Raw genomic sequence first — 14,207 nt, 5'->3', positions numbered from 1 at the left:
ATTGTATCTTCTCTGTCTCCCTCACTAAACTGCAAACCTTTATAGGGTAGATGGTATACTAGTTATCCCAGCAGAGAGTGTCAATCCATTGAATGAATTATGGAAGGTAGTCCTAAGGCCGTGGTCGGCAAACTGCGGCTCGCGAGCCACATGCGGCTCTTTGGCCCCTTGAGTGTGGCTCTTCCACAAAATATCACGTGCAGGCACGCATACAATGCGGTTGAAACTTTGTGGCCCGTTTGCAGAAGTCAGTTTTCGGCCTGGGCGAGTCTATTTTGAAGAAGTACTGTTGATATTTGGCTCTGTTGACTAATGAGTGTGCCGACCACTGTCCTAAGGGATTGGAAAGAACATGAGTGGGGACTGGGCCACTGGGGCTGACTTCCATGAGAGCTGCTGTTGAGCATCAGGCTGCTGGGCACTGCTGAAGCTCAGGGACATAGTTGGCTGCTGCAGAAACATCTGGATGTTAGAGTCCTGGACCAGTCAAAACTGCTTCTGGGTCTTGTGGAGCTCCTCCTGCTGCCACCAATATTGGCCTGCAGATTCTATGTCCATTGCTCTGGCTGGTCTTTGATGGTCTGGAACATGCTGAACGGTGCTGGAAACTGTGCTGGGGGGTAGGTGGATTCTGCAAAAGGTCTGAGGCAGGAGCTGCTGTGCGAGGTCACAGTACGATGGAACAGGTAAGGAAGCTGGCATCGTGGCTGCCTGGCTGAGCCCTGGCACAAGGAGCTCTTGAAGCAGGGTGGCCAATCTTGGCACAGCCATGGTGCTAGCTTCTGTCATCTACTTGCTTAGAGTGGAAGTGGATTGTGACATGGCTGTGTGCAAGGATTTATGGGAACATCTTAAGGATGCTGATGGCGAGTGACTTGTGTTAAGGTCTGAGGTGCCCACGTCAAGAGCATTAAAGTGCTGCTGAGGTTCCAGCTTGAGCCCTTGCTAAAGGATGGATGACCTCGGATGGCAGATCTTGAAAAGCCAGCTCCTGCTTCCTTTCCACTCGGACAATTGCATAACTGACCACTGAGTCTGTGCACACGATGAACTTGGGCTGGGAGTTCCACTGATGGCCTTTGGTCAGAAATTAATAACAACATGACATTCCTTTGCCAAACTGCATTAGGTGCTGGTGGCACCTGGCCAGGAGCTCCAAATGATCAATGTGTGGTAGTCATAGCCTGAGGTTCCCAAAACTTCAAAAAGCAGGTATCCTATGGTTGGAGGGGCTCTGTGATCCAGAAATAAAAATTTCCATTCCAAGCTATGCCTTGAAGTGAATTACTCTGAAGATTCCTCAACTATGCACATTTCCTTTAATAACTGTGATGTTGCTAGGGGAACAGTAGTAATGAAGCAGACCAATTTCCAAGTGGCACCTGGCAAGGCATTGAAAGGGCATTGTCAAAGCTGTTACAGGAGGGGCTAGGCACATTGTTATAGGAGAAAAATTCCCTACAAATGTTATTTATTCATAAGTTGGACATTCCTTTGGGTTCAAGCTACCTCTGAGAAAATGGCAATAAAACTCTAAATCATTGTTAGACCTTAAGTATCCTGGGGAGGGGGAATCCGTCACAAGCACATGAGAAGAGAACATCCTATAAACTTCTGAAAGTTCTTGTTCTGGAAGGAAATTTAACAAATTCTGATCCATGACATCCTATGGTAAGTGCCCTGGGTGAGGTGTGATACCGTCAGAAAAGTAGAGAATGCTGCTTTCCATCGTCATGGTGATGATGAAGCCATCTGATGCCTCCAACATCAGCCCTGTGAATTCTTCATTACTGAGGAAGGAAGGTTCCCACTCCTGCTGAATATCACAGATTTCTGTTTGCCCTGAGAGACCGCACTGTGATTCTGCAAAAATCTGATGACTTTTTCCAGCGCCGTAGTTTTGTCCATTTCCCCTGTATTGTCAGGGAGCATAGAGCTAAGCTCTTTTTTCTTTTTAAAAAATGTATTTTTACTGATTTTAGAGAGAGAGAAAGGGATAGGGATAGAGAGAGAGAAACATAGATCGGCTGCCTCCTATACACCCCTACTTGGGATTGAGCCCGCAACTTGGGCATATGCCCTTCGGGAATTGAACCAGTGACCTCTTCATTGACGGATGAACGCTCAACCACTGAGCCACACGGCAAGGCTAGCTGAACTGGTCCTGGCTTCTGAAAAGTTAGGGAACCTGTTTTATGTATATAACAGACTTGTTTCAAAAAGCTTTCTTTGCCCTGTCCTCATCTTCACTCATTATTTTTTCGATGCAGTTTTTCCTTGGAGTGGGCCAGGGTGGTCCTGTGGGGCCAGGCATCAACTGGGCCAGGGAGAAGCACCTCCTGCTGCCACCCTAGGAGCTGGAGCTGGAGCTGGAGAGGGCGCAGTGAGCTTCTCCATGGCCACCACAGCATGCATCCTGGGCTCCTGCGGGAGGCAGGCTACTCTCATGGCAAAGTCTGGATTCACATAGGCCTAGGTTTTGGTTTCTTCCTCTTCTGAGTCTTTTCTTTTTCCAGCTTTAAAAATGCAGGTTGCACGTCCCTCCTCACAGAGTTGCTGGGAGGACTGAATGAGGTGCCTGGCATAGGATGTGGCACATGAGCTTGGGGTTCATAGCAACCAGAGAACCTGGGTTCCCTGGGAACTTGGTTTGAGGGAACAAGAATGAACTCAGAGGTGGGTCATGCAGGAGAAGCCAGCAGGGAGCAATGAGTTAGGCCTGAATCTGAAGTGGGAGTTGGAAGTACAGGTTTAGAAGTTCTCCGGTTAGGGACACTGAGCTGGGGCCTAGGAATAGATAAGACTATCTTGGGGAAGGCTCAGGCCTAGGGAGCAGTAAAGAGAAGGTTTGCCTTGCAAAAAACAGAGGAGGAATGGTCTGTGGGATCAATGTTAGAGAAGAACCAGGATAAGGAAGGAGAAGCAACAGTGTTACACACTGCAGAGAGATGGAGGAGAATGTGGGTTTGGACTTAATGAGGTCATAGATGTCCTTGGAAAGAATGTTGATGGCTGTTTTGTGAGGTTAATCATTTGTTGTAGTTCAGAGTAGAAAGATGGAGCCATGTGGGTCTTGGGAGTTCAAGAGCAAAAGCCATCTTAACTGATAAACGGGGAAGGAAAGGCTGATGATAACTGTAGCAGCAAAAATTGCTCATAAGTTAAACACAGGGCTCTTCTCCACTTCTAATCCCCACCCCACTAACTCCTGCCCAGTTTAAGAATATCAAGGAATAACCAGGCATGGTTGGCAGGAAACTGTGGAAGCATATACAAAACTCTATACAGAGGGTTTTGTATTTAGTAACTACCCTTTATTCTTTCCTATGTTGCAGGCATTGTGCTGAATGTCTTGTGCGTGTTACATCACTTACTCCTTATGACAATCCTTAAAATATTATTGTCAATTAATGTTTGAGAAAACTAATGTTTAGAGAAGTTAATTGTTGATAGTGAACTGGTGATGACTGAGATTAAAACTGGGACCTCTGACTCAAGTTCTTGTTCTTCCCTGGTCTGCTGGCATAGGGGTGGGCAGCATGGGGGAGGGGACCTAGAGAAGTCTTTGGGAGTGAAGGGAGAAGCATAGCAAGGCTTCTGAAAAGTTAGGGAACCTGTTTTATGTACATAACCCACTTCCCTTACTCTGCCCCGCCAAGTAGTAAGTGAAGTTTACTGTACACCAAAGAACCACCCAGAGCTGCATAGTCCCATAACATTTTCTGCCCTGATGGAATGTTTTTTATCTGTGTTGTCTAATATGAAAGCCACTAGCTATCCATAGCTACTGGGCACTTGAAATTTGAAATGTGGCTACTGTGACCAAGGAACTAAATTTTTTATTTTATTTTAATTAGTTTAAAATTAAATTTAAAAATTGATTCAGTTATTGGAAAAGTATATATATATATTTTTATATATATATGTATATATATTAGGTTTAAGTATATTTTGAACAACTTAGTATATGAAACTACATTTTCAATTTAAAATTTTGTGAAATCTAAATACAGGTAGCATACAAATTGATATTTACTATGCATGTAATATACATTTCAAAGACTTATATGAAAGAAATGAATGTAAAATAGTTTATTAATTTTTAATTGGCTACATGTTCAAATAATATTTTTGATATTTTGGTTTAAATAAATATTAAAATTAATTTCATCTGTTTTTAGAAAAAACTTTAATGTGGCTGCTAGAAAAATGTTAATGAAATATTTAGCACACATTATATTTCTGTTGGATAGCTTTGCTCTAGAGGTAGGGTCCTGGTACTAACGGAAGTGGGGTTGGAAGGCTTTTCCATACCTTTTGCTACTCTAGGCCTCTCCATTCTTCCTTCTTCCCCATCCTTTTTACTCCTCTTACCCTTGAGATATAGAAAGTATTATGCACTTAATTATACCTCTCCAGAGTATTTAATTTTAAAAGACAGTAGAGGTTGTGTGGATACTTCACATAAAGAACTCATTGTCACTGGATTTCAGGCCTCAATGAGGGAGGTATTTGGCTTTTTAGAAGTCACTACTGAACTTCCAGGATTATCTCTATTTACATGTTCTACCCATGTAAGTACTCATACTTGTCAAACCTGAGTCCCAGTTTAAAGACTCCAAAATGTGTATATGTAGAAAATTATTAGTTTGCTCATGTATATTGCTAGTCTCCCTATTTCTAAAAATGGGCCTTGCTGAGGTGCTAAAGGACACTTGCAATAAAAAACCTGTCTTGCTCAAGCCTCAAATCTGAGCAGGCATCACTGGGTGAAAGACTAAAATGCTAAAGATTGTACATCTCCAAAGTTTGCTCTCCAGAGCCTCTATTAAAAGGATATGCAATAGAATCTCTTATTTATTTTTTATTAAAAACAATAAAGTATCCTTGTCCTGGCCGGTGTGACTTAGTTGGTTGGAACGTTGTTCCATACGCCAAAGGTGGCAGGTTCGATTCCTGGTCAGGGCACATACCAAGGCTGCGGTTCAATGCCTGGTCAGAGCCCATTGGGAGATAACCAATCAATGTTTCTCTTTCACATTGATAGTTCTCTCTTACCCTCCCTTCCTCTCTCTAAGATCAGTAAAATAAATAAATAAAGTAGCCTTGGTTTCTTTATATGTAAATTGGGGAAAGCAATAGAGAGAGAGAGTACTTGGGTAGACTCATGAGGGCTGAGAGGACAAAATGAATTCATATATGTAAAGTGCTTAGACCAGTGTCTGGAATATAATAAACCTTTAGCTCAATCAGTGTTAACTATTAATATAAAATGGATAGCTTTGCTCTATAGGTAGTGCAGATGTGTGACAGAACTTAAGTGGCATCTGATTTCTATTAGAATACTTATTGGAAGCATACTCAACTATCTTACTCAACAGAAGGAAAAGATTGGAATAATCAAACCCTAGGAGAGTTGGGTGGAGCTGGACATCAAGAACTTGAATGCTGCACGCACTCTCTGACTTTTGTCTCTATGCTTCTGTGTGTGTTAACTTCTTCACATGGCCAGAAACCAACAACTCCTGAGTCTACTTCTTATACTTTCCTCTACTAGAGAGAGTCTCTTCTCAGTTATAGTTTTTTTAAAACTGTAAGATATTTTTATTGATTTCAGAGAAGAAGGGAGAAAGAGACAGAAATATCAATGATGAGAAAGAATCATTGATTGGCTGCCTCCTGCACGCCCCACACTGTGGATTGAGCCCACAACCCGGGCCTATGGCATGACTGGGAATTGAACCGTGATCTTCTGTTTCATAAATCAACAATCAACCACTGAGCCATGCTGGCTGGGCCTCAGTTATAGTTTAAAAAAAAACATCCAAGGGAAGGACTATGAGTGGCCTAGCTTAGGTCAGGCACCCATTCTTAAACCAGTCAATCTTGGCTGAAGGAGCCAGGACATATTGGAGCATGGTTGCTCTTGTTGGAACCCCATAGTTAGAGTTTGAGTAGAGAAGTTCCCAAATGTAAGTGAGGGTGTTGGGCAGGTCTTTGGCATGCTGTCATTGGCTGGGTACTGCTGGGGAAAATCATGGCTTCAGCTCAAATACTAAAGCAGATCCCAAAGGTGCTGCAACTTGGGGCTGTTAACTGCTCCCTTTGTAGACAATCACTAAGTTCTTGCAGGGACCTTTGAACAGCATACCAATTCATGGTTGCCACAGTCCATCCTTGTGCTGCACAGATTTACCTCTCTGCACATGTTCAGGGAGCAGCTCCTCCATGTTCCTCCATTCTGAGGGGTGTGAGCTTTTGTTAACCATACCCTTTTCTGATTGGGATTGCTGCACTGTCCATTCAAGGTCACAGTCCAACAACAGAGTGCCAGAGGCACCCATGTGAGTCACTTGATTTCCACACATATGCTTCCCTTCCCTCATTGTGTAACAGGAGCCCTGCTTCCACTTGCTCATCAGGTACAAGGACCTCTGCCAAGAAGGTCTGTTTGTTTATTTGTTTGTTTGTTTATATTTTAATCCTTACCCAAGTATGTTCATTGATTTTAGAGAGAGAAGAAGGGAGAGGGGGAGAGAGAGAAGCATTGATGTGAGAGAGAAACATTGATTGGTTGCTTTCCACACACACCCCAACAGGGGATCAAACCCTCAACCTGGATATGTGCCCTGACTGGGAATTGAACCCATGACCTTTAGGTTTACAGGATGACACTCCAACCAACTGATCCACACCCACCAGGATTGGTGACTATTCTTGCCTGTTGGTCCCTGGACACAGGGATCCAAAGTGCCTAAGCAGCAGCCATAGCTTATAGTTCACTGTGTCCACTGGCAAGACTACACTCCCTAATGAGTCCCTCCAACTCTGCAGAGCCCAGATTTGCAAGGATGGGAAACACAAAATCCTCCAGAGGGTCACTGGGAGTGACAGTAAATGGAGCCACTACTGTGTTCAATTATTGGTTTCTAGCACATATGTTCTTCCTACTGGACACACCACCATATAGCAGCCTCTGATTCAGTGCATATACTGCATCCTGGAGGAGTGCTCAATCCTTAAGAGTCTTGCCTCCAAGATAACATTTTACAAACAACAGCCAGGTTATGAGATCCTTAGGTGGGGAGTATAAACCTGGAGTCTTTCATATCATCTGGAATATGATACTGGAGTCCATATGTATTGTTCAACCAAATGAATAAATGAATTAATGAATAATAAAACGTGAATGCTGGGTGAATACAAGACATTTGGGACTAGGGAGTGGTATGGGATGGCTACAGATTTGGCAATATCATTCATAATCATTTTTCAGCTACAATCTATAAGGTCTGACTCTTGAACCCTTAACTCCCACCCTTACCTTTCTTATGAATTTCAGATAAACATCTACAACAGCAAACTTGATGGTGATGTCTAATATTCCTAAAGCACCTACAACAGAACATGTTCAAAATGAACTTATTTCCCCACTAACCCTGTTCCTCCTTCTGCTAATGTGACCCAGATCAGAATCTTAGAAGTCATCCTAGACTTCATCCTCTCCCTCCATCAATTTGTTACTAAAATCTTGTTATTTCTGTATCTTCAATAGCTTAGGAATTTGAGTTTCTCTCCCCTCTGGTTTCTTTCCCTCTAGCGATTCTTCGTTTCCTGTCCAACTTCCTTGTCATTGACAAACTGATTTTTCTAAAATGCAGACTTAATTATGCTTCTCTCTTTCTTAAGCAGGCGGATCACAAGCATTCTCGTGTTTTCATATTACACAGTGTTTTACATAAATGTTAAAGGCACGCCTTAAAATTAAATACCCATTGCATTTTGAAGTTATTTATTACATGTTCTTAGAAGCTAATATCTTTTTAAAGAATGATACTTTGTAAAATGTTTTTTAGTACTCGTTTAATAGAAACTTACCTGGCCACTGGGTAAAGCTAGCAATAAAACTATTGGTGCTCAACGTGTTAAGATTGTCTAATAGCTCCCCAGGGCTGTAGGATAAAACCCATACTTCTTGGTTATAACATCTGGCTTATAACATCTTCCACGATCTGGTCCTGTCTATCTTGCTTACCACTCTATAAAGCTATAAGCTTGTGGTGGTGGGAATTATATCATCCTCAACTTCATCATTATAGTGCCTAAAACAGTTTTGGTGACCAAATACCGTTTTCCTAAATGAATGAATGAGACCTGAAATGGGCTTTGAAGATTGAGCTAGGTGAATAAAATATAGACTGAACATCTAATCTGAAACCTTCCAATAATTATTGAGCTACTAAGTTGAGTTTTTTTGATGAAATAGATTCCTTGTCCTTAATTTTTATATCTCCAGGCTTCTGGTCAAGATGGTAGCATAACTAAATGCGGTACTTGAATCCTCCCACAACCACATCAAAATTACAACTGAACTACAGAATAACTATCATTCAGAAGGGCCTCAAATCTAACTAAACAGAAGTCCTACATCTAAGAATATAAAAAAGAAGCCACAATGAAATTGATAGGAGGGGGTGGAGATGCTGGTCCCACACACACCTGTGGTGGATAAAAATTGGGAGGAAATCTCAGCTTCAGAGGACTCCTCCAGGAATGAGAAGTCCCAGCCCCACAACAGGCCCCCCAACCCAGGGTTCCAATGCCAGACAAAAAAGTCCCCATAACTTCTGGCTGCAAAAACCAGTGGGGATGGTGGCTGCGTGGATGGAGGGCTGCTGGAGTCCCAGGCATTCCACTTAAAGGGCCTCCACAGCCCTAGCCGGTGTTGCTCAGTGGATAGAACATCGGCCTGGGGACTGAAGGGTCCTGGTTTGATTCTGGTCAAGGTCACATGCCTGGGTTGCGGGCTTGATCCCCAGTAGGAGTAGTACAGGAGGCAGCCAATCAATGATTCTCTCTCATCCTTGATATTTCTATCTCTCTCTCCCTCTCTCTTCCTCTGAAATCAATAAAAATATTTAAAAAATAAAATAAAAATAAATAAAGTAAATAAAGGGCCTGAACAGACTTACCGTATTTTTCTGTGTATAAGACACCCCCCACTTTTCCAATCCAAAATTAAGAAATCAATATTTTAAACATTTTACTGGTTTTCCTCTTAAGGCCTTCTTTTTTTGGCATCTTTTAAAGAGTTGTTCTTCCTGTTTTCTCCACTGTCTGATCACACACTCAGTGGGAGGAGGTCCAAAATGTCTCTCTGCAGCTCTATTTCCATGCTCTTTTGCATAGCTGATTACATTCAGTTTGAATTTTGCCAAGTAAGACAATTGCTTACTGGTATTTATCTTTTTTTTTTTTTTTACATCTTTATGGGCTCTGAAGGCTCTGGTCCCTGTTGCATCTGCGCACTCTCCCAATTATAGCATCAGCTGATGTCAATAATAATAAGGCTCGTGATTGGAGGAAGCCTGTTTGACAAGGTATGGGCAGCTACACACCCACGCGGTCCCCTCCTCGGCTGACTTCCCTGTATAAGACACCCCTCAATTTTCATAATGATTTTGGAAAAAAATAGTGTCTTATACACTGAAAAATACAGTACTCAGATTCACTTGCTCTGAGCTCCAGTGCTGGGGCACCAGGGATATATGGAAAGGAACTGAATTGTCTGGAATCAGGCAAGAGCTGGATGGGCAGTTTTCTCCCTGACAAAAGCCATTGTTCCTTTTCAGAGCCCTCACATCCCACTGAGCCAGTAGACAGGTGCCATATCTGAGTCTCCATCACCCTGGCTAACATTTTTGGCCCCATCTGGTGATTCCCTGAAATCCTGCCCCACCCAACTTGTGAGCCCATCCAAGCTGCTTTCAGAGGCTTTTCCATATGAATGGCCTCTCGTGGCTCATGCTTCACACTTTTCCAAAATCTCTCAAATGAACAGCATCTGGCCTCTCTGTGCCCTATATCTCTCACTAAGTGGCCCCAGGCCTGGCAGTAGCAGCAACTGGCCTTGGTTTTTAGCTTGGCCTCTTTGGGGTACTTCCAAGCCCAGCACAAGTAGCAGCCATCTGCAGATCACTTTGTAGCTCATGCCAGGTGGCTTCTGGCAGGACACAGGGGGAGGTTGACCTTGATGTATACTCCCGGGAGGCTCCAGAGCCAGTGCCCCTTGAGAACAGCTTCAGAATATGTTAAAGTACCACCCAACCTCCTCCACCAGGGACACACTCATGGAGAGGACTCAGCAAGCACTGGAGCTCCCCTGAGGTAAGTCCTCTCTGTGGGATTGGCCCTTGCATAGGTGAACCTCCATGGTGGGCAGAGCTAGTCCTTGAAACCAATCAGACTGTGGCAAATCCTCACACTGATATGCCAACAGCAATCAAGGCTCAACTACAACAGGAGGGTGCACACAGCTCACACAGGTGATCTGGGAAGCTATGCCTTTGGAGCTTACAGAACACCTACTACATAAGGCCACTCTACCAAGCCCAGTAGATGTAGCAGCTCTACCTAACACACAGAAACAAACACAGGGTGCCTGCCAAAATGAGGAGACAAAGAAACATGTCCCAAATGAAAGAACAGAACAAAACTAAAGAAAAAGAACTAAACAAAATGGAGACAAGCAATTTACTAGATACAAAGTTCAAAACACTGGTTATAAGGATGCTCAATGAACTTAGGAGAAGAGTAAACTCATTGAGAACTCCAACAAAGAGATAGGAAACATAAAAATGGAACTAGAAAACATAAAAAAGTTCCAGTCAGAAATGAAGACTACATTAATTGAAATGAAGAATACATTACAGGAAATCAACCATAGAATAGATGAAGCAGAGAATCAAATCAGAGATTTGGAAGATAAGGAAGCAGAAAACACCCAATCAGAACAGCAAAAAGAATCCAAAAAAATGAGGATAGCACAAGGCGTCTCTGGAACAACTTCAAATATATCAACATTCAGGAAGTGCCTGAAGGAGAAGAGAGGGAGCAAGAAATTGTTCAAGACCTATGTAAAAAAAAAAAAAAGATGAACTTTCCTAATCTGGTAAGGAAGTGGATATACAAGTCCAGGAAGCACAGAGAGTTCCAAACAAGATAAACCCAAAGAGACTGACACCAAGATGCATCATAATTAAAATGCAAAAGATTAAAGAGAGAATCCTAAAAGCAGCAAGAGAAAAACAGTTAGTTACCTACAAGGGAACTACCATAAGACTTTGCAACAGAAACTTTGCAGGCCAGAAGGGATCGGCACAAAATACTCAAAGTGATGAAAAGCAACAACCTACAACCAAGATTACTCTACCCAGCAAGGCTATCATTTAGAATTGAAGGACAGATAAAAGAGCTACCCAAACAAGAAAGAGCTAAAGGAATTCATTATCATCACACTAGTACTACATGGAATGTTAAAGGGTCTTCTTTAAAAAGAAAAAAAATATAACTAATAAAATGACAATACATATCTATCAACAATTGAATCTAAAAATCAAAATAAATGAACAAGCAGAACAGAAAAAGACTCATAAGATACAGAGAATATTTTGTGGTTGCTAGATGGGAGGGGGGGTTGGGAGGATCTTGAAAAGGGGAAGGGGTTAATAAGTACAAATTGGTAGTTACAGAATAGTCCCTAAAGTACAGCATAGGGACTTACATAATATTGCAATAACTATGTATGGTGTCAGAAGGATGCTAGATTGATCAGGATGATCACTTAGTAAGTTATATAATGTCTAATCATTGGTTTGTATACTTGAAACTAATGTAATATTAGTTGTAATATTATATGTCAACTGTAATTGAAAAATAAAAAATTAAAATTAAAAAAAATTTTGGTATCTCCATGACCAGCTTGGCACATAGTAGGTATATATTCAATAATTTATTAATGGTATTATGTATTCAGCCAAAGGATCATTTCTTTGGGGAAATGTAATGCTTATTTAATTACAGAGCAACTTACTTGGGAAGAGATGAAAACTTCATTAGTTCTTTGTGAAGAAGCTATTCTGCTGGTCAGATACCTGAGCAAACAGACCAGGCCTTAAGACAATTTAATCAAGCACATTTCTTATTGACCAGAATGGACCTGCTGTTGGAGAGGACACCTGTCTTCCTGAGGTCAGTGGCTCCAGCATTAAATTTATTAACTGTAACCAGATCTGGCTACAGATGCTGCCAAAAACAGGGATATCCCAAGGTGTTGTTACTGGATACTAATTTTGGATAAATACCTCCTGGAGGCTTTAAGTCTTTCAAAATGAAGACTGTATGCTATAATAAATCATAACTATTACTGGAGTTTCCATTTCAGTGAATAAACTCATATTTTTTGTAATTGGGACATACAACATACATACTGGCATTTAAATACTTAAATAGAGTTCAGAAGTCAAATATTTTACAAGGCCCTAGGAACCTGTTTTCAAAGTAATGAAAAGTGACCCTGGTTGCAATACGATCACTCCCTTCGGAGAACTTGCAAATAAATTTAGTTAGTAAAAGCTTCTGCCAGCATGATTCTAGTTCAGAGAACAACAAGGATATTCCCAGTTGCCAGTTGCTCTTATCTGCTGCTGCTCCTAATGCCTAATTTGGAAAATCTCCATTTTGCTGTAGGTTTAAGACTGGGTTATCTAATCCCTAGACTTTTTTCCAACTATTTGATTCTTTGGAGCTTTCGAGGAAACTCGTGGTCCATGGTATAGTACCTTTCACTCAAACGAAAAAAGGGTAAGCTGGTTAAAGTATCAATGGTCAAGGCTTTGTAAACTTTTTTTTTTCTTGACAGGAAGAGTTTTCGACCTTATTAGTTAAATGAGGAGATTAAAACTTAATAGCAACTCTGCTAATTTTCTATTATTAAGCTGAGATGTGGCTAAATATTTTCTACTATCATGCCAACACGAAAATGGATTTTCTTGCTTCCAGTTTAACTAGCTAGAAACTTCTGCAAATAAAGCTTCAATCTTAAAATGAGATGGTGTTGTTTTTTTTTAATCCTCAAGGGCAGAGAATGGAGAAATGAAAAGGAAGGAGGCCAATTTATTCATCCTGATCACCAAGAGGATTGGAGCTTTAGGGAAAGATTTCCTGAGATGACAGAATGTCATTTACAGTGCTCTTAAAAAATTAATAAGGCAATTTGACTTTTAATGCTTTTGCAGTCTTAGTATAGTGGCTTTTTATAGCCCTGAGCTGTGTGTTTAAATGCACATCAAAATGTCAAAGTGGGCCTCTACATAACACCTCTTTTTGCTGTCTCCAAAGGGGCTACTTAATTATTTGCAGACGTACAGCTTCATTTGAGAACAATTTGAAATACCCCTAACTAGTTGTGAGCAAAGCTGGTCACCTGATGCCTTCAAAGGCAGTTAGGAGCAAATGTAGCCTGGTTGGAGTTTGGTATTCCAGTAAGGGGGAGGGGAGGGTTGCCTAAGGATTAAGAGCATCTGCTGTAGAATCTGGTAAACTGGGTTTGAGTCCTGGATCAAGTCTCACTAATTATGAGACTTGTGCAAGTTACTTAAACTCTCATTAGTGAAAAGGAAACAGTAATATCACCTACTGAGCATAACACAGTGCCTGGAACAAATAGCAAGGGCTTGGTAAATCTTACCAGCAAAGAAGAAAATAAGCATCATCATCAGCAAAACATTATACCTGCAAGATTTTGTACTAGGTCCTAAGGATACAACAATGTGTAATAAGATATGGATTCCATCCTTCCAGGCTGATTGGAGATTAAACATATATAATAAGCTGGTATGGCACTACTTGGAGTGGGCAAGGAGCCAGGAAAGGTTTATCAAGGAAGAAAGACAGAAGCTTGGCCTTGGAGGAAGTGCAGTATCCAGATAAGCTAACTACAGGCCAAGGGCATTCTCAGGGCTACCACAATTGCATAACTGAATCTTCTTGTCAACCTCATTGAGCATCTCAGTTACCTCAATAACTAAGGATTCATGGAGCAGGGAGGTAGGGGAACTTAAAAGGTTATTGGCTGTGTTACTACTTTTTTTAACTGAATGTTTTCAGTTTGGCCATTTGAAAACAAAGATTTGTTACTAGTTTAAAAATAATTCTTTTCCTTAAGTAAATACTTTGTCAAATGTAGAACAGAAATAATCCTTTGCCACAACAAGATAAAAAATTACTTATGGCCCTGGCTGGTTTGGCTCAGTGGATACAGCGTTGGCCTGCGGACTGAAGGGTCCCAGGTTCGATTCCGGTCAAGGGCATGTACCTTGGTTGCGGGCACATGCTCAGTGGGGGGTGTGCAGGAGGCAGCTGATAGA

The 14,207-nt window shown here is 41.5% G+C and overlaps 1 pseudogene; it reads right to left on the bottom strand.

The window, feature by feature from the left end:
- Window positions 1-333: 333 nt before the first annotated feature.
- The window catches only part of LOC102432044, a 16,448-nt pseudogene continuing 2,574 nt past the window's right edge, over window positions 334-14,207 (bottom strand).

This window comes from Myotis lucifugus, unplaced genomic scaffold (genome assembly GCF_000147115.1).
Source record: "Myotis lucifugus unplaced genomic scaffold, Myoluc2.0 scaffold_6, whole genome shotgun sequence".
In the NCBI taxonomy this organism is placed as follows: domain Eukaryota; kingdom Metazoa; phylum Chordata; class Mammalia; order Chiroptera; family Vespertilionidae; genus Myotis; species Myotis lucifugus.
The sequence above is the reverse complement of the archived record's forward strand: the minus strand, read 5'-3'. Positions and strand labels throughout refer to the sequence as shown.